At 39.2% G+C, this 24,713-nt stretch overlaps 1 protein-coding gene across 4 annotated transcripts in view; it reads right to left on the bottom strand.

Moving 5' to 3' along the window:
* The window catches only part of FAM49B (family with sequence similarity 49, member B), a 129,994-nt gene that overhangs the window by 88,840 nt on the left and 16,441 nt on the right, over positions 1–24,713 (bottom strand). For 2 of the 4 annotated variants that reach the window (XM_012645500.1, XM_012645498.1), the window contains exon 1: positions 18,078–18,363. The exons of 1 other annotated variant lie outside the window; for it this stretch is intronic. The gene's annotated coding sequence lies outside the window, so the exon portion shown is untranslated. Of the gene's footprint in view, positions 1–18,077; positions 18,364–24,713 lie in introns of those variants that run through there. One more of the 4 variants, XM_012645502.1, reaches the window with a different exon arrangement.

The following is a 24,713-nucleotide window of genomic DNA, read 5'->3' as shown; positions in this document are numbered from 1 at the left end:
AGAAAAATATGTAATTTCTATTAAAAATTAACAACAAAACCTTAGATGAAATACTCTGAAGTGTCCACTGTGGTTTTATAGATATGTTTTTTCTGGGCTGACAAAATTATTCAATTGCAATATTAAGCGCAGATAATCACTTTGGAGAGATACCAGATATCTGATATGTGATAATAGATTACTGCATGTCTTGGTAGCAATAAAATAGCTGATTTTTAAAAAAGACTATTAAAAATGCTTTGGCCAGTCACGGTGGATCAAGCCTATAATCCTAGTACTCTTGGAGGCTGAGGCAAGAGGATCACTTAAGGTCTCAAGTTCGAGACCAGCCTAACCAAGAGCAAGACCCCATCTCTACTAAAAATAGAAAAAAAAATTAGCCAGGCAACTAAAAATAATAGAAAAAATTAGCCAGGTGTGGTGGTATGTGCCCATAGTCCCAGATACTCAGGAGGCTGAGGCAGGAGGATTGACTGAGCCCAGGAGTTTGAGGTTGCTGTGAGCTAGGCTGATGCCAAGGCACTCTAGCCTGGGCAACAAAGCAAGACTCTGTCTCAAAAAAGAAAAAAAGCTTTGTCACATAACCTAAAGAATGTGCTCAAAATTCAACAAAGATCAGTAAAGGACCTCCAGTAGGCCAGATGTTACAGGTAAGGCAGAGTACGAAATGCTGAGTAAAATAAGACCTGCCCTCGAGAAGCTCATAGTCTATGAGATGACATGTGAACAAATCACTACAATACAGTATAATTAAATGAAATGCTATACTAGAGTTTTGTGGTTAAACTGCTGTGGGAAAACAGATGAGAAAGTAATTTAATTATGTCTAGAAGACAGTGTCAGAGAAAGCTAGAGAAGTGATGATGCTTGAATTTCCCTTGTATATTTAAAAACACCACTACCACTAACAACTTTCAAAGACATTTTTCATATGCTTTAAATTAAGTAAGATAACTTAATTTTAGGATTTGTATTAGCACATCCACTAAACTGGAAAAAGGCATATTAAATACTATCTATCTGATTGTTAAAAAAGGGGTAACAATAAAATAATACTAAAGTCCTTAAGGAAAAAGCTTTGTTAAACTAAGACTGAGGCAACATTAAGAATGCAACAGAACACTGGATAAGGTTTTTCAGTCCCACTAAATACAAAACCATGCTAATTCCTTCAACAAATTGCTATCACGTTTGTTGTATGTGTTTGAACCTTAACCCGTTTGACCTTCTTTTATTTCTATCTATTGCAGAGCTTAGGTAATTCCAAATTTTGACTATTCAAGTCTGAACTTACAAATCGAATCAGAGGAAAAACACTTTCAAAAAAGGACATGTACTATTCTAAAAATTACTCTTTAATAGTCAGAGTATATATTCATATGCTAAAGCTTTATCTTTAAAACACATGTAGTCCAACCTGATAAATATCCTGGGATGAAATGGGTCTTTTCTGTGTCTACCTTCTCTTTTAAAAACTACCCTACATGTCTTAACAGGCATTTCTCCTAAGCATCTCCACTAGTAGCCACATGATATCTAATAGGTTCAACAGGCAAAAACATCAATACACACAATTATAAGAGTATCACATCATATAGGTTCATTTAATTTCTCAAAAAAGTTGCTAATTCTTTAGTGTAACTTTATTTTTTCTTTTAGAGGTGTTGTAGAGATAATTAAGTGGAAAACATTCAATATTTCCAGATTTTGACATATGTATGTACACTGCCTATGCACCTTTTTGCAGTAAGAAGGGATTACCATTTCCTGAAAGCACAGTCAACATGAATACTATTTTGTAATACATGTTCACAACAGTGTATGAAGTGTTTTTATTCTCAAAACATTACGAATAGTATTTTGAGAATAAAAAGAATAGAAAACAAATCAAATTAAAACTTCTCCAAGCTACACGGGGAAGAAACTAGTATTGTGTGGTCTTTATTTCCTAGGTGTAAGCATCTTAGTTTAAATGACTTTTTAACAGATAAACACCTACAAACAGAATGAATGTGCCATAGCTATACTTCCACTGCTATGTTACAGATTTTCATATCATCAGTAATTTCTACCTAGATATTTCAGACTGGAAAAGGTAAGTAGAAAAACATGATTTTAAAATAAATTCTGAAACCATTAGCTCATAACATCCTGGATGTTTTTACCTTTTGCTATTTTGCTCATTCACTAAATACCTTATAAAAATCTGTACATTTTTAAATCTCCCCCGTTTCCCTTCCATTTGATTTCCACCAAATGTAGGAGTACCTACATATACTAGATTTCACTGTACAGTTCACTATTTCATTTGTAGTCTCTAGGAATTTATTCTATCTAGAGAGAGAGAGATTTCTTGTAACAAAAGATAAATCTTTCAGGCACTTGAGAAGTATGTCTTGCTTCCTTGAATTAAAAGAGAAAATATTTTAAAAGGTGCCAGGCCAGAGCAGTAGCTCATACCTATAATCCAAGCATTCTGGGAGGCCAAGGCAGGAAGATCGCTTGAGCCCAGGGGTTCCAAACCAGTGTGAGCTACACAGCATGACCCAGTCCATTAACAATAGAAACATTAACCAGGCATGGTAGCACATGCCTGTAGTCCCTGCTACTTGGCAGGCTGAGGCAGGAGGATTGCTTGAGCCCAACAGTTTGAGGTTGCAGTGAACTATGATGATGCCATGCACTGCAGCCTGGGTGACGGAGTGAGACCTGATCTCAAAAAAATTAAAAAATAAAAGGTGCCAGTAAGAATAAAAAAAAATGAAGGTATTAAAATTATAAATATGGAAAAAAAGATGATCTACGCTAAATGATGGACAAGGAGAAAGTACTAATCATTGAAGTTAACACCATCAATATTTATTTTAGCCATTGCTTCCAGCCTCCTTCCTAATGTACCCTTTCCTTAGCAATTAGTCTTATATTTTTTTTAAAAAAAAAGCTAGACTGTATACAGCCATCAATTATTGATTATTACCTTTACATTCCAAATCAGGGAATGACTGTTGATGCTAAGCAAATAAGCTTGTTCTCAGGGTTTGAGATTTATGGTAAAATGAATCATTTACTTATCTTTCCTCTACTATATTAAAAAAAACTAGAGTCTTTTTGTTCCATAACTTCTTGATAGTGACTGATAGCTATTTTCAGATATACGTTAACAGCCATTATTTGAGTGCCTGCCCTTTCCTATGCTAAGCTATTGGGCAACCTGATACTCACATGATCTAAAAGTATTACCATACAGAGACCTTTTACAACTGAGAGTCTGGCAGACATCATCCTAAATGAGGGATCAAACATAGTATCATCAAAAATGTGACAAACAGACATTACATGCCTGCTGATACGAAGCAATGGGATGTACTCAACATTACCCTATGTAATATACTTGTCAAATATATTTAACCTGACTCTATTGATCAGGAAACATAAAACAGACAAATCCAGATAGATTACGTAACATTCTATAAAACAATTGTCTGGATGGAAAGGAGCAGGTGTGGGGATTAAAGTAAGAGCAGGAGTTCAGTTTTGAACAAGTTAAATTTGAGAGGCCCATAAGCCATCAAACTGAAGATGTTGAGAAAGCAATGGATACAGAAGTGTGGAGTTCAGGAACAAAGTCAGACCACACATACTACAGCTATGCTCCAACACTTAATATCTGAGAATGGTTCAAAGACCAAGGACACTTGAAAAATGACTCACAGTGGCAGCAATAAGAGACCAGTGGCCACAGTACCCTAACCAGACCGTTACTGCAACATAATCTGGGCTGTATTTTCCTGCTGGTCAGCCTTCCTTGGTTATTGTTCATTTCTGGATTCTTAGTCTCTCCATCAATTCTGCAGGCTACCTATTATCATCCCAACAAATTCCTTTTGCATTCAAATTAGCCAGTCAGTTTCTGCTACTTGCAACTAAGGACCCTTGTATCAATTATAAAGAATATCTTGGTCTCAAATAGAAAACTAACTATAATTTTCTTCCTAATTTAAAGCAATTCCTACAAATAAGCAAAACTTAACTATGTTACAAAAGTAACTCTGAAGTGCAGATATAAACAATAAAGATACTCAAAACTTAGAGACGGTATAAATCAGTTTCTTGAGACATTTAAGGGGTACCTAGATCATTAAAAAGAAAACTTTAAGTTTCCAAGTATAAAATTTGAATATTAAGTAGAATACCCAGAAAGATGACAAAACACCAAAATTATTTTTAAAATATCAAATACAGAACTAAAAAAATTTTTTACTAGGAAAGGAAAAATGAGGCATGTTTTGAGAATATCAGAACAGAAGAACGATACTGGTTTTTACAAAGTGTTCTCTCTGCAATAAGATCTTTCTTTTGTTTTATGTATTCCAAATTACTCCAACGAAGTACAATAATGAAAATATTCTCCACCTGGGTCTACCTTTTCTTTAGTCCCTTAATTCACACATTCCCACAAACACATCAGTAAAACTTGTCTTCGTGCTTTCTGAAAATCTTTCACATTTCAAATCAAAAGTTGAACTTTTGGCTATACCAAAAACATTTCTTACGTCCTTGATAGCACATCCGGTATTCATACTAAACCCCTTACACTTTCATTTAGTATTGTTAAGGAACACATTTTGAGGAAGTAAAACACATATAAAAGAGAGAAAAACACTTAAAAGAAACATTTGCTTTAAGATGGAGAAAAGATACTAATATATGTAAATACCTACTATGTACCACACACATTTTGCTACAGACCATAATTTTTTTCAAACACTGTAAAACAGCTGATGTTACCCTTTTTTAAAAAAGTAGTGAGGAAAACCTCGAAAATTTTACCTCATGTCATGTGCTAACAAGGGATTGATCTATTTCCAGAACAGATCTGGATGTGCGAAGTTGATGTCATTTTATCCACAAGAAAATGCTTCAATGAGTACATTCTTATCATAAAAGTTCATTTTCACTGACATTTTTATTAGAAAAACAACTGCAACCATTACACTCAACAAGCAGAACCTGTGGAATGTAACCATAAAAAGCAACTTTTTGTCTACCACTGTCTTTTGAAGTTACTCTGTAGCGATAATGTCCCTGAACTTTTAGTTAAGCAAGTGACCATGACTTTTGGTCACTTTCAAGTTAATCTGAGTTTAGAAACTGAAAGATCTACAGTATAATTGTCAAAATTTTTCATTCAAAGTTACAGGTCTCTGCTTTCTCAGCTCTGTCTGCTATAGGACAGCCCTAAGCAGTATGAGACGACTGTGCTTCTACCCCTCTCTCCCTTCTACCCTGCTAGCCCTGGGTGGGGCAATTATTTGTCATTAGAGGGCTTAGACACTCGTGGCTCAAAAAATGTTTAAAGCTGATTGTGTCAAAGAATACTTTCAGGGGTTCCTTGGAAGTTGGAGGTGCTCACCCACCCCACCCGTGGAGATCTCTGACTGCAATTCCTGTGATTCAGGACAATGCATCCCCTCTGGGAATCCAGCCCCATCCCACTACCCTTCCACCCCTCTCTTTTGGGCTTTCTCTCACTAGTAGTCATCATGCGGTCTATGGGAAACATGGATCACCTGGCCCAAAAAACTCTGGAAGGACTGGCAGTACCCACTCCCCACCCCCACTACTTCGTTTTGCTATACTGTCAGTCTCTCTTTCACCCTTTAAATTTTCCAGCATTAGACAGACATCAATCCATTGTGTCCCCCAAATTGCAGGAGTTACACATTAACCTCTCCAAGTGGTCACCATAAAGCCCCTTCCCCTTTACTTGAGGGGAAGCACTCTCCATCCCCCACAAAGACGGGGGTGAAGTTAGGAGAGATTCCTAGCATACCACCACTGGGTTTTAAAAACTCTTCCAATTTCTAACAATTTGGGTCAAAAACTCTTTTCCAATTTCCAACTTTCTGAATCCTTCTATACCAACCGATGCGGTGGGTATTAGAAGTTACAAGATCCATTTTCTGGCTCTCTTTTGCAAGACCTGCATTGTGTTCTTACAACTCATTTTAGAAATGTACATCTACTGAGGGCCAAATCCAGAATAAAACAGTTCCATTTTGGCATCTTACTACATATTTTATATTTTCTAAATTTTCCATAAGAAGCAGGAAGAAAATAAAAATTCACAATCTCACCAGAGTGAGCCACTGTTAACACTTTTCTTTCTGTTAATTTGTCATCTAAAAATTTATTTCAAGTTTGAACTTTTAAAAACCTTATAAAAACACCTACCTCATTTACATAATTTCATTGAATAATCCAGTTTCTCACCTAAATTTCCACTAAACCAATGTGACGGTCTTTCTAAAAACTTGTCGCACTATGTCACTCCCAAACCCAAAACCTTTGCTAGCTCCCCATTGCCAGAGATTAAACTTCAGCTTTTTAAAAATTAAGCATAATCTATATAGTCTCCTACAGCTGTTATAATTCTACATGTGATTTTAAATTATGTATTCATCATATAAAACCATACTACAAGAAAAATGTGAATGTCAGAGGAGTTTCTAACAATGGGATTTAACCTACACTGGCAGAAAAGCAGCATTTCAGAATTCAGTCACCAGTTCCAAGATGGCTGCTGAAAGTATTTCAGATTCTGGCTTCATCAAGCATCACAAGGCTGAATTCACAAAGCACAAAAGAACAAAGATTGTTATGCCTTTATTAGCATGGTAAAATTAAGCTTGCAGTGGGAATCAGTCCTCATACAACAGCAAATAAAATTCTGTATCACCACACATATATATCTACTGGCTCCAAGCTCATTACCACCAACTGCCAAAAAGTTAATCTAATGCTCAAGAGCAGATTTATGAACACTCTAAATGTTTAAAATTGGATTTGGGGATTAATTTTGTTAAAGTTTCACACATAGTTTGCTATCCGTTCTCAGAGCACACATAGAAAAACTTGTTTTAAAGTCATCTTTCAGCAGATGATGTGAGAAGTAAATTCCATTTAAACATGCTACCAAGAAAAATGCATTCATAGTTCTTAGACCAAAGAGGTTTTGGTCTTCTCAGAAGTTTATGTCAATAAAAACTCACAGAATTACAAAGGTGCCTGGAGTAAGAAAAATAATCATTTATCTCTTAAAAAGTTGACAATAAGTGTATTCACTGAAAAAGTATACAATACCAATGAGTGTGAGCAAATACTGATGTACCTTTATGTATAAATGTGGAGCGTGTGTGTACTCACATGTATACATGCATGACAATGCCTGGAAAGATGTTCACCAAAAGAGTCACTACCTAGATTGTGATTTTTGCTTTCTTCTTATACTTCTCTGTATTGTTTCAATTTTTTACAAATATAAGAGCACATATCTTTACAAGAATTTTCATTATTAAAATATTGTATGAAAGCCACATTAGTCTACGGCCATACCACCCTGAACACGCCCAATTTCATCTAAAAGCCACAGTAATCAGGCTGTGTGGTACTAGCAGAAGGATAAAGCAATGAAACTGACATGAAAGTATAGAAATAAACCCATACATCTGTGGCCAAATGATTATCAACAAAAATACCAACAGAGGAAAGGATAGTCTTTTCAACAAATGTTGCTGAGGCAACTGGATATCCACATGCAAAAACATGAACTTCAAAATTTAACTCACATCATAAAGTTAACTAAAAATGGATCGTAGACTTAAATGTAAGGGCTAAAACTATAAAACTTTTAAAAGAAAATAGCCAGGTATAGTGGCTCACACCTGTAAGCCCAGTTTCTCGGAAGGCTAAGGCAGGAGGATTGCCTGAGCCCAGGAGTTGGAGGCTGCAGTGAGCTATGTATGATTGTGCCACTGAACTCCCCGGTGACAGAGTGTGACCCCACCTCCTCTTCTTTAAAAAGGTGGGGTGGAGGGGTGGGGAAGAGAAGCAGAAGAAGGAAAAGGAGAAAACATACGAGTAAATCAGAAATCTTACAACCTTTGGTTAGCCAAAGACTTCTTAGATATGACACAGAAAGTATAATTTGTAACAGAAGTAAAAACTAGACTCCTCCAAAATTCAAAACCTTACATTTCAAGAGACACCATTAAGAAAACAAAAGGACAAGCCACAAACAGAGAGAAAATATCTGCAAATAATGTATCTGATAAAGCACTTGGATCCAGAACATATTAAAAAACTCTTACAACTCAATAAGAAAACAAACCACCCAATTCAAAGTGGGCAAAAGATCTGATATTCATTTCACTAAAACAGATATAAAAATGGCTTAAAAGATGCTCAATATCATCAGTCATGAGGGAATGCAAATTCAAACCACAATGCTATACTACTTCACATCCACTACAATAATTATACTCAAAAAGATAATGACAAATGTTGGGAGGATTTGGAAAAACTGAAATCCTCATATCCTCCTGGCAGGTTGTACTGACAGTCTGGATAATAGTTTGGCAATTTCTGTAAAATTAAATATAAATTTACCATATGATCCAACAATTCCATTCCTAGGCATCTACCCAAAAGAAATGAAAAAATACAGCAGCTACACACCTAATTGCACACAAATGTTCACACCATTATTTACAACAGCCAAAAAATCAGAACCAAATGTCCATCAACTGATAAATGGATAAACAAAACATGGCATATCCGCACAACAGAGTACTACTCAGCAATAAAAAAGAACAAATTACTAATACGCTCAACAACATGGATAAACCTCAAAAACATTAAATGAAAGAAGCCAGACACAAAAGACTATATATTGTATGAATCCATTTATAAGAAATTTCCTAGAAAGGAAAAATTTATAGAGATAGATAAGTGGTTGCCTGAGGCTGGGAGTAGTAATGAAGATGAACTGTAATTGGATTCAACTGTAATAGGATTCAAGGGATCTTACTGAGTTAATAGACAATGTTCTAAAACTGAAGTATGGTAATGGCTGCAAAAGGCAGTATATACTTACTAAAAAGTCATTGACTTGTGCATTTAAAATGGTTGAATTCCACAGTATGTAAAGTATACCCCCATAAAAGCGTTTTTAAAAAAAAACAGTGGGGGAAAAAGTTAGTACGTAGTTATGTTTATTGATGGAATTACTGGGTTTTTCTAGATGCCAAAGCCAAGAAATCAGTGAAACAACAAAACCATATTAAATGAAAGTACACATTAAAACGGCATACCGAAATACCATATATACCACTTATCTCTCTTATCAGTATTATAGGTGATTTCTACTTTTTATTAAAGTATTATACTTCTAAGGGTCATGAGAATAGACCTTTTTGACCCGATTAACTACTAGTCCCACATCTTTACTAAGAAAGATTTAAAAAAACAAAAGGCCACATTATGGCTTTTTTTTCATACTATGTCCTCCAGCTATACAGGATCATAACAGGAATATAGATACATAGAAATAAAAATATATACACATATATTATGTATATGTATATTCCTATACCAGAGACTAAAAAAGAAAGCAGAACTATCCAAAGCCTGCGCCGGAACCTTCTTTGGATAGAAATTCAGCAAGGTCATATCTAAACAGAAGGGGCTTGAAGGCAAGTAGTGAGTGAATCGTTCCTGGTGGTTGCCTTTCCGCTATTCTCAACTAACTCTTGAAAAGATGACTTACGGTATCCGTCCTGGAAGGGATCTGAGAGAGGAAGTAAAAGAACTTCACAAAAAGTTTTGCTTGTAGACTTCAACTAGGAAAAATTCTGAAGTGCTTAAATATTTTTGAAAAAATATTCAAATGCACAGACTACCTAACAAGGCTACGTATTTTGATTACTGCTTCAACATATTGTTCTATAAATAAAAAGAAAACACTTTAGTTTAACTATATTCACATTTTAATATAGAAGTCCCAATTATCAAAAAGACTACTTCCAAAAAGCTTCAGTCCTTAGGCATCCACCTGCTTTTACCCAGGGTTGCTTTTACCAACTAGCAATTCAGAGCTGGCTCCACCACAGCTAGATTTTAGATTCCAAGTCTCTTAATTCTTGTACACCTTAACACAAATGAATGGAATAAATGAAGTTGACGTCTCTATAGTTTTTAAAACAACTTGGTAAACCAGAACACATTAGTATTTAAGTCAAAATAAATTAAAATGTAACAAATAATGTTTGGCAAGAAAAGTCAGCTTTCAAAGTAACATTTTTAGAATACTTGTTTCCAAAAAATAACTGGAAGGACAGATTTATAAAATGCTAATAGATAAAATGGAGCCCTGTTCCCTAAATAAAAAAAGAAAAATAAATCGCTAATTTGAACCTCCCCCTCACTAACTATGCTAGCCTATCTTATTCTCTTACATCTACATTGTCCCTTTACATAAAGGGGAAGAAGCTGCCCTTAAAAACGTGCTGAATTAACAAACATCATTTCATTTCTAAAAATTTGCCAGGGCCTGGCGTAGTGGCTCACGCCTGTGATCCTAGCACTCTGGGAGGCCAAAGCGGGAGGATCACTTGAGGTCAGGAGTTAGAGACCAGCCTGAGCAAAAGCAAGACCCCGTCTCTACTAAAAATAGAAAAATTAGCTGGGCATAGTGCCCTGAACCTGTAATGCCAGCTACTCAGGAGGTTGAGGCAGGAGAATCACTTGAGCCCAGGAGCTTGAGGTTGTTATGAGCTAGGCTGACATCATGGCACTCTAAACCCAGGTGACAGAGCGAGACTCCGTCTCAAAAAAAACAAAACAAAAAAAAAGAATTTGGCAGAATTTAAAGTAGGAAAATGTAGTTTGACAGAAAGAAAGCAAAGTAATCTCATACCTTACACCCCAAGGTAGTTTTCTCATATTTAACTTTAATTTAATGTCCCTGAAATTCTTAAGACCACACGTGAACTTTCTCAACCATAAGATGTCTGAACACGTCAGTCATTATTTTTTGAGTAAATGTTATTAGAGCAGCCAACTTAGAGAAAACCTCAAAATTCCACCAAGGTCATTACATACAAGTTTGCCCCAAAAAAACAGAGCAAAGAAGTGAACAGCACCAATAATAAAACTTATCATGTTCTCATTACATGCCAGGCCAGATTGATATGTAATTTACATATGTTGGGAAACAGTCCTCTGGTCTCTCTTTTGCATGCATGTGTTACAAGCAGAGGTACCAACTGTCCCTTGCTATAGACTTTCTTTTCAAGGATGCCTGGAGTAAACAGCCTGGAAAAATAAAGATAGTTTCTCCTTCCAGACCAAAGGACAGGCATGCTTACAGACCAGTATAATAAATACAATGTATGCCTCCAGAGCAAGGGGTAAGCATACATACTTACTGCCCACCAGAAAAGATTTGGGTTCCCTGAAGGCTTCTCTCCGATAACACAGCTCATTGTGTACAAGTATTACCTGGCCCTCTTCATGTCATCCTGTAGACAGAGGATCAGAAAACCAGCACAAATGGTAATACTCTGGCTACTGCTATTACAGAGAATAATAAACTGTCCTTCATCCCTGACACAGGAGTTTGATGTCTTCTATCAGCATCCGTGAAAATGTGACAGGGTAACTTATTAGCTTGAAAGTAGGATAAAATCTTGGACCTTCATGGTTCTTGACAGTTTGGGGCAACACAGATGGGATGTTGACAGAACCATGACTTTCCAAGAAAAAGGATTAAGGCCCAGCAGACTGGGAAATGAGAAGACATCCTGGGATCTGAGAGTAATCCTATGGGCAGGTAAGGAGAAGGTGAGAATAAGGATTCCCCATTGTCCTATCTGTTAATTAATAGGAGTTGAATTAATGTTTAGAAACTGAGCAGTGAGAAGCAAGAAGGAAATCAGCCACTCAAATGGTGGCTTGGTGGTTGTTCATTCTCCTCTGGACTGGTGGAGAAAGAGATGTATCATGACAAAGGGGCAACAAGCTCCATGGTCCCAGGGTAGATAGAAGGCAATGTGGCTGTGGCAGCTGAGCCAAGAACGCCCTGCCAACCCCAGCTAAAACAGATGGTGTAAGTAAGGATGACTTTGCTGCCAACTACAGAGCTTCTGGTGGGCCAAAAACACTAAAAGTTCCTTTGGTTGAACTGTAAGGGAATAATCAAAAGTGAATGTGAAGAACTGTAGCTGGATACAAGGAAAGCAAAGTAATCTCACACCTTATACCCCAAGGTGGTTTTCTCGTATTTCACTTTAATTTAATGCCACCAAGTTGATTACTGGCATCAAGTTGCTCTCTCCCTCCATACCCTCTGATCTCTCTCAGTTATATTCCAAACTCTTCTGCTTTAAAGAGAAAGATAGTTAGGAATGGAGCCAAGGTCTCCCTGATCCGCAAAAGGAACTTAAGGCCAGACATACCCATCTGAGGCTGCCAACGTAACTTTGGGGAGGGACTCAAAATTTTACAGTTCTTTTGAATACAGACATCCAGGTCACCATCCTATCTACTCCTGCTGGGGGGGAGGGGACACCCAGATACAGTTGATAGGGTCTGGGCAGGGGTTACCGTGGGTTAGGGAAATGAATATAACTTATGGGTGGAGTTCTTTGGGCCATTTCAATGTACTTTTGTTGCCTCTACATCTTAACAATAGTAGGAATAGTAGGAATTGATTTGTTATATGCTTGTACTTCCCCATCCTGTAAGAGCCAAAGAGGAGAGTTCTTCCAATTGGGAAGGGTTGTATGTAAAGAAGTTCTAGTAGTTTTTGGGCCCCACAATCCTAATGATCATTTTGAGCTACAAGTCTCTGTACTCAGGATTTTACTGATTAGAGCACTTGGCAAAGGGAGGTAGCCTCCACCTGGAGGTGCCCCTGGTGTTTCAGACACTTTGCCTCCCTGACACAGCTATCAGGTTTACCCCTTTTGAAAAGTAGCTATTAGTTTGCTTCTGGGTTCTCGCAGAAACTGAATACCTGATTCATGGACGCTTCATGAGTCTCCAGCCTGATATTCCTATTTTGGGGTCAGTCAGCTCATACTCAATGACTAAGAATGTGGTCAATCAATGGAAAAATGCTTATTTGAAAACACATATGGCTTAGCCTTAGCCCCAGGCAGCATCTCAACTTTACATGAAAAAGCTGCATCTAGCTCTTTGGGAGAAACTTTATTCCCTATTCTACCACTGGAAGCAAAGTTAGTGGCTCAATGGAGCCCACATTCAGTAAATCATCAAATCTTACAGATTTAATATCCCCCCCATTGCCAATACTCAAGTACAGATCACTATCAATTCTTTCCCAGACTTCAGTAACAGCCTCTTAGTTTGTCTCCCTGTATCCAATCTTACTTCACCTTCAATCCATTCTCCAAAACCCGTAAGAACAATCTTTAGAAAAGACATATTTTACTCTCTCTCCTCCATTAAAATCTTGTAATAGTTTCCCCATTGCCTTCAGTCCAAACTGAACACGACTCACGCAGCTGGCCTTACAGTTTACTTCTTGTCTACCTACCTCTTTAGCTTCATCTTTCCCATCTTTCTTTTACATATTCTACAATACAATCCTGCCATACAGAACCAGTACAGTTTCTAAAATGACTTCACTTATCTTCAGGCTTTTTGCCCCTCGCTCTACCTCCGGGCACTCTCCCTTTTGCCTGACTGATCCACTCTTCAGGTCTTAGCTGAAATGGCATTACAACAGGGGTTTTATCCTGACTCCTTAAAATAAGAATAGGTACCCGTGTAACACTTATCACTGAATTCACACTGTCTATTTTTCTCTATCTTCTATTCCACTGCAAGGAAGGACTATAGATGATTTATTCACTGTTATCTAACTGTGCTTATGTGCTCAAGAACTATTTGGGTAATTAATGGCAATCCATATACCCAATATTGTGCCAGGTGTCAAACAAATAGATGATCAAAATCCATATTATTTTAAATGATCATTTGACTTAGAAATGCATTACTTTAATAAAATTATATCCTGCCTTCCCTATTATGTTGCATTCAAATTAACACAAAAATTTCACAACAGTGTTGTGAGGCATGTAACAGAAACATTTTATAATCTGAGATCTTCACGTTAGCAGACAAGAGCAATCCAGGACTTAAATGCAATGTTTTTTGTCAATACACAGTAAAATCTTACAATGAGAAGAATCTCTTTTTTTATTATTATTTATTTATTTTCTTCCCCAGATTCTTTTTTTTTCCTGCATATTATGGGGGTACAAATGTTTAGGTTACATTGCCCTTGGCCCTTGATAAGAATCTCTTGATAAGAGTACAAGTCAACAAACTAAAAAAGTCTACCTCAAGACATAGCAGATCTCAGATTTCATTTAAACTAATCCATTCGATTCTCCATTATATTCGCTAATAACAGAGAAATGGTATAAGTAATCGTCAAATAATAGTATCTGCGAATACATCATAATTTTTTTCTTAGCAAATGTTTCCTGAAAATGTCTGACCTAAATTAGTACTCAGTATAATTTGGATTAACTAAGGACATGCCAATATATGATTGGAAGAAATGTTCTAGACACAGTGAAAAGAGTGTGTATCAGTCTAGCATTTAATATATACCACACATAATGCATCAACTAGAATACACCAAATAGAGATTACTGCATAGCAGAAAATAAATGTACAGGATTCAAAGCTTCGCAGTGTCACATACAATAAATAGTACCTCTATGTTGAAGATCATCTTTTCAAAATAAATTTAACAGCTATAAAAATATATCTTTGCATTAGGTCTTCCGCTTAAAATCACACAGTATCTTTGAAAACAGTCATTCTCACCCATGGTACCATTATCCAGATGTGAGGGTATATAACAAAAGAAATGTATATATTTAAATAATCAAAATTCTAAGAAAGATTTCCTTGTTTAAAAAGTTTTATAAATGTAACTCATTTGCATTCCAATTACTTGCATGAGTAGGAAAGGAGTGAAGCTGTGACTAGTGAGCAAGAAATTTTAATCTTGTACATGCTCATGGGAGAGTACAGAACAAGTGAACATTATCCTGTGTGGCAACTAAAAAAAGTAAAGTTTTGAAATCTGCTGTTTTAAGTATGCTCTCTAAATAAATATAAAAAAGAAGACCTCAAATTAGTACCTTGAAATAGTAAGTAAAGGCGATGAGTCATATAGGCCTGGGTTCAAATGCCAGTCTTCAACATCTGCCACTTGGGAGTGTACCTCAACAAGTTATCCTCTGAGCCTTCCTTTCCTAACGTTAATTAGGAATTAACTAGAAATTAATCTACACCTTGCAGGGTTGTCATAAAACTAATCTAATAAGAAACCTGGCATATAGTAGGTGTTCAATATTACAGCATAATAATTAAGAGCCAGGTTAATTTAGTGAATTGATCATAATATAGGATTAGCTCATGCACCAAAAACTTTTATGCTGACTTTTAGAAACTTTAAATGCACAAGAAATGATCTGAATTGACTACTGTTCATGAATGCTGACAAGATATATACATAAAATACCCATTCTAAATAAACAAATCCATTCTACGAACTAAAGCATAATACAAAATATTTCTATTTTACTTTCTCTCCCGAAGATCTCAGAGCAATTTAAATAACCCAATACAGCAGTCTTCAAAATATACAAGATACTTGAGAAAACTGCAGCTCAGAGCAATCTACATCTTTCTCCAAAACTTTTGCCACATAATCACAAAATGCTGTCATAGTCTAAGTCTTTGATCTTACCATTCATTCAATTGTTCAAAACATTTACTGAGAATACACTATGCACCAGGCAGGCACTGTGTAAACTCTGGCGTAGTTATAGAAAAGGAGAGACCAAAAATAATAGGAAGCATGCCACTAACAACATAATTAAATATTTCCAAATATTGTAGTCTTGTTTTCCTTAAACAGTGAAAATTAAATTATAGGCTCTTAAACAGCTGAATGCATCAAGACTTAATATGAATTAAGCAATGTCATAAATGACAATCCAGTATTTTCCCAAGGAGACCAGGATTAAAATAAGCATTTCTCTATACTTCTCCATCAATTGTTTTTTACTATGTAAAGATAAATGACCATTTCAAATGAGTCAATAATCTAAGGAGGGGCACTACTTATTAACATGTAATTTTTTAACCCATTTAGTTTTGGAAATTTCAGACAAATGACTTTTGATTTCAATTAAGTCAAAGATCATATGTAATCTATCAAAAATAAACTGCATTGACTTAGCTTTACTCAGGATCTGAAATTATTTTTTTGCTGGGGCAACTAGAATCAACTTACTAATCACACCTCCCTTTGATCAAATGATCACTTTCTTAGAAGAGAAAAACCTAGCCTCTATCCAATTATATAACCTAGAATAGAGTCATACTATACATCGTACAACATTATACAAAGCAAGAGTTGCCTTGGAAACAACTACATCACTACTAAAGTTTTTTTTTTAAATGTTTTTAATTATTATTTAGCAAAACAGCTCTGCCAAAAAAAAATAGTAATCCTGACTATGAGTTAAGAAATTTTAACGTTATCCAAAACTTAAACAGAGACACGCAGCAAGTGCCTAATACCTAGATCCCCAGAAAAAAGCGCCATTAGAAAATGCTACCATAAATATTGACAGCAATAGCATCATCATGCAAGTAGGTGTGCTTTAGGAGTAAGAACCTCCCTTGGATTCAGTATTACCGGACTATGAAAGTCACATGAAAAAAAAATGCTGTCATTTCATTTTATGAATGCCGATTAGGCAGTTTCACTTAACTGCAACACTTTACAAATGGGCTATCAAACAAGCCCCAGTTATCAAGTACTTCTAGACACAAAGCTTCTGTTTCTATTATTAAACACAATTAAAGAATTAAAGGGATCAGTGTGTTTTTCTTGAGGTACATTAGTAAAAAATGGTTTGCAATAGTAAGTCACCAAACATCCAAGTGACTGAAATTCCTTTACCTATATAAAACGCTCCTTGCAGCCAAATTGCAAGGCTAAAAAGAACACAAAATTGACTGATACACATTTTTCACATGGAGATTAAAGAGTAAAAAAAGTGGCAAACTCAAAAAACTTACAGAAGGGGAAAAAAGTTGTAAGCAAATTCCGAAAATCTTTGTCTTATCCAGAATGGCACTTTGTGGTACTGCATATATTCAGGCTTTTCATCAGTATTCAGCACAGAGGGGGCACTCAATAAATGTTGACAGATGAGAAAAGAAAAAGTCTCACCAACAAACATTATAGCAAAGTATTAACAGGTAATGTTGCTAATCAGTCAAGGAAACCAGTGATGAGGAATCTGGAGGAGTAAAAAAAAAAAATAACAATCTTCTGCCAAATTTTACACTCAGAAAATTAATCCATCATAGACACTCTTCCAGGGGGAAAAAAAAGGAAAAGAAAAAGGTATTTAGTACAGCCCAGAATAGCAATGAGGTTAGGAAAAAAAAAATCCCCACAGCAACTGCCACCTCCACTAAAGTTTGACAGTCATAGATTTGGGTAATTATAGTAGAAATTGTGTGTTTTGGAAACACACTAAGACCACACCCTAACACTCAGAATCTGGACTTCAAATGCTGGGAATTAAAAGGTCAACACAGTACATAAGTTGGAAGTCTGGCCGCGCAGGTGGAAAACGAAGTGATGGGAAGCAGTAAAGACACCAACTTCAATGCCAGTGACCAGGAGAGCTGGGTGTCGGGTGAGGCGTGGCGAGCCCGGGGGAGAAGGGGGTGTGGATCTGGGGACGAGCACAAGGAGGGGGACAAGGAGAAAAAGCAGCCGCAAGGAGGCAGGGGTGGTGGAAGCTGGGGTGGGGGCAAATGTCGACGCGAGGGGAACGAGCCTGGGGAGCCGAAAGTCGGGGACGGCGGCAGGATTTGAGGGTGGCAAGGGGCAACGAGCACGCGCGTGGAGGTGCAAGGGGAAGGAAGGGGAGGAAGAAAGGAAGATCCGAATGAATGAGCGCTGGGGCCAGGCCGGGGCCGCGGGCCCGGGAGGAAGGGCTAGGGGCGCCGCGGGGCCGGGGGCGGGCCCACCGCGCCGAGGGAGGAGGAAGCCCCGCGCCCGCGAGGGCCCCGCCGCACGCGCCTCTCCGCCAAAATGGGGTCGCGGAGCAGTATGGCAAGGGGTGTGAGGGAAGAGGACAAAATGGTAAAAGCCATTCACTCACCCTCCGCTCGGGCCTCCAGGCGCTCTCAGCCCCGCTCCTGCGCCCTCAGCGAGCCGCAGCGGCGACTCCTCAGCGGCGCTAGGGGGAGCCCCGGGCCCGGAGCGGGGGAGCGGCGGCGGCCGGACCGGGAGCCCCTCCGCACCTGCCCCTGTGGCGGAGCCGCGACGAGCCAGGCGGCGGTGGCGGCGGCAGCGGCTCCGGCTCCGAGTGGGGAGGGCAAGTGACCCGGATGTACAGGGTAACGGCGAGGAGGGGGAGGGTAGAATGCCAGGAAGTGAGGGCGCCGCGGACCTGTCCGGCCGTGCGCATGCGTCGCGCGCGCGCCCCGCAAGGTAAACCCTCAGCCTTCCTTCTCCGCCCCTCCTCCCCGCCCCTCCGAAAGGGGCGGGGCGAGGCAGGAGACAGGTGGTCCGCCAGGCGCCGCGCGGAGAGGACGGAGGCGCGGCCAGCGTGTCCGCGCCCCCTAGCTTCCTTAAAGGGGCAGCACCTTCGCGCCAAGATAGTTTCTGGGTAGGTCGAGGTCTTCCAGCCTTCTCATAGCGTAGATGGAAAACTGAGGTTCAGAGGTGGCGGCTACCTGCCTCAGGTCAGCGAGCCTGGAAATGGCAGGAACTGGACCTTGGGACTCGCAGAGCAGGACTTGAAGCCTGGGAAGCTGCCACATTTCACCACCCCCCACGCCTGAAATGGCTGGGCCAGTTGGCACGCCTTTCTCCCTCTGGCCAGGTACTAAGCCTCACTCGTGCCTGCCGACTCGCCAGATGCGTCTGGCAGGCTCCCCAGAACTGAGAGGTGCACTGTTATCGCCTGCGATGGTATCAGGCAGATGCCCTTGGGAGGTGTTAAATTATCAGTCTGAGAACAGAAATCAGAGGCCACTATTTGAGACCCGTAGCATATGCACAGTACTTTAAATCAGACCCTTGTTCTGGGGTCGACTCTGGGCAATGTCTAGGGGGCAGAGGACTTGGATGTGGTAGAGGGCGCAGCCTCTTGAGTATATCCCTAATTCCCCTTTCACTCTTTGAACGTAAATGCTCCCTCCTCCTCTTTACATAGAAAAACCCAACATCCCCTCTAGCTAGTTCATCCTACTCCTGTTATAAAACTCCTGGATTTTTTCCTTAACACTAAAGTGTAAAAGATTACAATCTCCCAGGGTTATTTTCAGTTTGACTGCTGAGCAAATCATCAAGATGAAGGTAAATGATTATGAATATTTTCGGATCACAGGCCCAACTGAAAATCCCATAAAAGTGTGGACTTTTCTCCCCAGGAAAATACATTTATGTACAAAAATTACATACAATTTCAGGAGATTCATGGAACAAAGGAGGCTATCTGTGAAATCCTGATTATGAATGCAGGTCTAGTCAAATAGGTAAGATCCCAAGAACTATCTGGGCCTTACTGTATGTAGCCAATAAATCACTCCTTGCCCCCAAAGACAGAAGGGCAGCCCTTACCTTATTTAGCCTTTGTCTTCCTCTTGAATTCTGTGGAGACCAAATGGTATGTAATATAGTGAGTATGTTAAACAGAAACATGTTAAGAGAGTCATGGAGAGATTAAGTGGCTTTTTAAAGGCACATACTAAGGACAAGAGTCCTGGGCTTCAGACTTTTACCTTAATTGTCATACTTCAGGAGGATTTGGGGTTTCCACTATATCTATTATAATTTTCATCAATTTCAATTAAACTGAAAGAGTTGATGTTTTGCAAACATTGATACTGATAGAAAAGTCTTCATAATCCAAGAACCTTAGTCCATTTGTGTGATACACTGACATCCAATCTTAGATAACCTGGGTCTGTACAGAGAGAGCACTGTTCTCAATTTGAACCAGAGCAAGAGTGCATACATATGCCCCGCCCCTTAGCCATGAGCTCTGAGTAACCACACACCTCTAACTCAACCTCCCACCAAAAGTAAAAATCTTTCATAGTATCCTCAACACATAAACATCCAGTTTAGTTCAAATATCTCCACTGATAGGGAGCTCATTACTGCAATTGCCAGCCTCCTCTAACTGAGGAACCTCTTCTTTTACACTGAGCAGGAATCTGATGCCCCAAAATTTTCATCCATTGGTCCTAATTTTATCTCTGGAGAGCAACACAGACATGATGCTGGAAAACAGTCCATGGGGGAGTGATAATGGTAAAATAGGATGAGTCCTGTGAGGAGCGTAGAATACCCTTCTCAGAGGCACCTTTCTCAGTCTCAGCCCTAGAGCCATTCCCACCCTGTGCAAGGACTCATGAGTAAGTTCTTCTGCTACCCCATGTGGGAAGGCCCTGAAAGAGGGAGCTGGCTTAGAAAACAAGATCCAAGGAGAAGTGCTGAGTTTATTCTTCCACAATCCTTTCTTCATCATTCTGCATGAATGTAATCAAATTTCAGCTGAGGTCAAAGCTTTAAAAGTTTTTTGTTGAAAAAACAAGCAAAAGGACACACAAAAAAATGTTTACATAAGAGCACTAGCTTCACAATGATGATTTAATCATTGTGGCTAGCTAGCATTTTTTGAGGCTTTATGATGTACCAGGCACTATACTAAGCCCTTGGCTTGCATTTCCTCTTTTCCTTTTTTACAACCATCCTATATGGTACTGTACATTTTATAAATGAGGAAACTGAGGCTCAGGATGTGCCAGATCTGGGATTCAAACCCGATCTGTCACCTCCCCAGTTTGTCTGTTTCTCCATTTACACTGCATTGCCTCTGTCTACTTTCTTACATTTCAGAAGATCCTCTTACTTTCTTTGTTTTCTTTTAAATTTTTATATTATTAAATCAATTTTAAAATGTTAGAGAATAAATTGTTTCAATCAACCATTGATTCATTCAATCAACATACATTTTTGCCCCTCAATTATATCCTAGGCACTATGCTGAGGGAAGAGGACAGTAAGATAATAGGTCCCTGCTCCAGAGGGCCTGAGAGTTTAGTGAGAGGACAGGCTGTAACCTTGCACTTACAGCATGACTCACTGTAACTGAGGAAGGTAGAGGAACCAACTTTCCCTGGGATAGCTGTGAAGGCTTCACCCAGAGGTTGAGCCCTTTGAGTTTGGTCTTGAAGGGAAGAGGAGAGGGCCAAAAAGAAAAGGCACAGGGCCAGAAGGAGGGGAGTTTTGTGACATGCTAAGATTGTAAAGGACCTCACATGCCATGCTAAGGAATTTGAACTTGCTTTCTGAGGCAGCCATAGGAGAAGCTTCTAACCACGGGAGACACATAATCAGATATGTTTTATATCAAGATCACTCTGACTACAGGGTCCAACATGGACTACAGCGGTAGAGAGAATGGAGGCCAGCAGAACAGTTAAGAAGCTTTCGTGGGGTCCAGGAGAGAGATAATGAGAACCTGGTCTAGGAAGCTGGTAGCGAGGATGAGGAACAGGCACCAGAATTAAGATACTTACTGATGTATTAACAGAATCTACAGGAGTTTATGGGTGGCTGAATCTGGGGGAAGAGGAAATGGGCTGTGAGGCATAACCCCAAGGTTCCTAACTTGGCAGGCTAAATGAACGGTGTGACACCATCCGATCCCAACATCTTTACACGCTTTTCATTCCTGTTCCAACCTTCATCCCTGTAAATGTACATTGCTTTAATTGGTATCTTCAGATACGTGCAACTATTTCCCAACACTTTTTTGTATTTCTACACTGTCACATTTATCCTATTTCATCATGTTGAAATAGCTGAGTTTCCTTCAGTTGCTAAAGGTCCACACCCTCCATGCCTGGTTTACCCTAGACTCACTGGGCTCAGGGCATTTTGCAAGGGATGAGTTGAGCCAGGAAAGAGAGGCTTTAGGCAAAAGGTGTTGGAAAAGTGTGGCCTCAAGGCCCAGAGAAGCTGCAAGTCTCCTGGGACAGCCTGGGGCAACTATTGCTGCATTTAATGTAGAAACTGCAGAGCTGTGGAAAAAAACGTGTCATCCACTGGGGTCCTGAGGTCTAATTCTCTATGAGAGCTGGTTCTCATGTGCTAACCCCTCTCATCCATTCATTCATTTATTCACCCATTCCACAAAGCATCCTTGTGAAGCAGAGGGCAACACAGCAGAGCTGAAATCACCTCGAAGCTCTGGATGTTATATGGTCAGTGTTTGAAAACTGCTCTATAATTTACACAAGTTATTCATCCTCTTGGAGCCTCAGTTTCCCCACAAATTTGTTGCAAGGATTAACTCGGATAAAACTTGTAAAACACTGGGGGCTGAACTACGAATAGATGAAGCTCAATAATTGTTTTCAGTCTGGGTGCCCCTCCTTATGCTTTCTTGATTCCCCTCACTGTACCCTGAGTTTCTGACCAAACCCTCCAGCCAGTGAAACATGAGCTGGAGTTCAGAGCCTGAATCTGCCAGACAGAACTGGGGCCACTCACTTGATCTCTCAAAACTTCCACTTCTTACCTGTGAAATGGGGCTAAGATTCTATCTACCACACAGGAACTTTGCGAAGCTCTCATAAATACTATATAGGATTATTCTTTCAAAGCCCCAAAACATTGTCATTATTGACTGTTACTGCCGATATAGACATCTTTGTTTTCTTTGTTTCCCCCTTAAAAACAAAAACAAACAAACAAACAAAAAACCTGTGACCTCAGCATAAGTTCCCTGGATTGTAATTACTGCGTCAAAGGATCTGAACATTACTATGGTTTCTTGATTTGCATTGCCCAGTTGCCCTTAGAAAGGACTCTATCAATATTTGCTGCCATCCTTAACTCAAATACATCATTCAGTATGTTTAAGCACCTAGAGTACAGGTTTTGTTTCCTCTGTATCCGGTCTTACTCCTCAATTGAACAGTCAGGGAGTTCTACCAATGACTCTTTGTTCCTTTTCACAGGACAAACGGATACTGAATCCTCGAGGAAAGAGACACCTTCCAAACATTTCCATCATAGGCAGGGACCCCAGTGTTACCTTTGGATGAGGAGCCAATGAATATTTAATGAAAGCGGACAAAGACGGGGAAAAGAGGCCTGGGAATCCCTTGGGTAGGCTCAAGCGCATCCAGCATTGAAAAAGGACATCAGAGCTGCTATTCAAAAAGACCCAAAGTACGAAGGCAACAAATCAAACCCAACACCTTCCTGTTATTTAGCAAAACATTAATCAATCTCTCAGGAGCCATAAAGCTGTCCTTATGGCCCTATCTCCCCAGAGCTATAAGGTTTACCTATGAGCCTCCAACACATTTCCAAACATCACACATCTCTCAGAAGTGGGGCAGCTCCAGGTCTCATTTCCCCAGCCCCGCCAGGAAGCTGCAGGAAGGAAGAGTCCCACCGCCTTGCACTGGCTGTTCCCTCCCTATACCTTGAATATACTTTCTGATTTCTTCATGTGGTTGATTTTTGGCCTCTAGGTTCAAAGGGGTCCTCCCCATCACCCTTCCTAAAAGCAAACCCCACATCCCCACACTCACTCCCTAGCATGTCACTGGTTTTTTCCTTCACAGCACTCATCACAAACTATAAGTACTTTAATTTTTTGGCTTAAAAATGTTTTAACTAAAAACTAAAAAAAAAAAAAAAACTCTCACTAAAATGTCAGTTCTGTGAAGGCAGAGACAGGGGCTATCGTGCCCACTACAATCCCTGCCATGGTGCCCAGCCCCTAGGAGTCCCTCCACAAATATGTTGGATGATTAGGTAAAAAAGGGAGGAGGGGGTCTAAGCAGTAAATGGGGTGCCCCAGTGCCCTATTCACCCAATTATATGAGTAATACATGTTGCAGCAAAAATTTGAAAATACATATGAGCAAAAGGAAAAAAATAACACTCACGATCCAACCACCCACACCATGTGGACACCCTTCCAGATGTTTTTCTATGTCTCTGTCTATGTAAAGGTAAGACATATTTTTATCAAAATGGTTCATATACTGAATTGTAATCTACTGTGTTTCATTTCACAATGTATCTTAATCATCCTTTCTTAATAAAGGAACTTCAGCTACATTGTTGTTAAAGGCTATATAATACTCTGCTGTGTAACTAAACCATAAAGTATTTAATAAAGCTAGAGTTCAGCTAAAGGAGAGATTTCGTCAATGTCAATAAAGGTAAAATGTTTTATTATAGTACTTCCTCTTGACAAGTTTCTCATTTTTTCCCCTCTGTGTTTGTACTGCTTTGGAGCTGTATTTCTACACAAATGTACTCCCCACCGCCCATTCACCACCTGGAGTTATTAGAGTTTCCATCAACTAGAGAAGTAAAATTGTTTGCAATTGGAAAAGCTGGAGTGTGACAAAGCAAGGACGATGCCTCAGAGTTCGTTTCCTGGGGATGAGAGGCACGCTACCTTACTCCAACACAAAGCAACACCGAACTGCCAAGTAAGTGATACAGATGGTACGTCCTATAAAATTAAAAGGCAAGAGGCAGGGTACAGTGGCTAACTAAAAAATTAGCTAGATGTGGTTGTGTTCATCTTGAGTTCCAGCTACTCAGGAGGCTGAGGCAGGAGGATTGCTTGAACCCAGCAGTTTAAGGCTGCAGTGATCTGTGATCATGCTACTGCACTCCAGCCTAGGCCACAGAGCAAGACTGTCTCAAAAAAGAAAAAAGCAAAAAACCACTCCCACTATTATAGGTG

The sequence above is a fragment of the Propithecus coquereli genome, unplaced genomic scaffold (assembly GCF_000956105.1).
Source record: "Propithecus coquereli isolate 6110/MARCELLA unplaced genomic scaffold, Pcoq_1.0 Scaffold234, whole genome shotgun sequence".
Taxonomy (NCBI): Eukaryota; Metazoa; Chordata; class Mammalia; order Primates; family Indriidae; genus Propithecus; species Propithecus coquereli.
The sequence above is the reverse complement of the archived record's forward strand: the minus strand, read 5'-3'. Positions and strand labels throughout refer to the sequence as shown.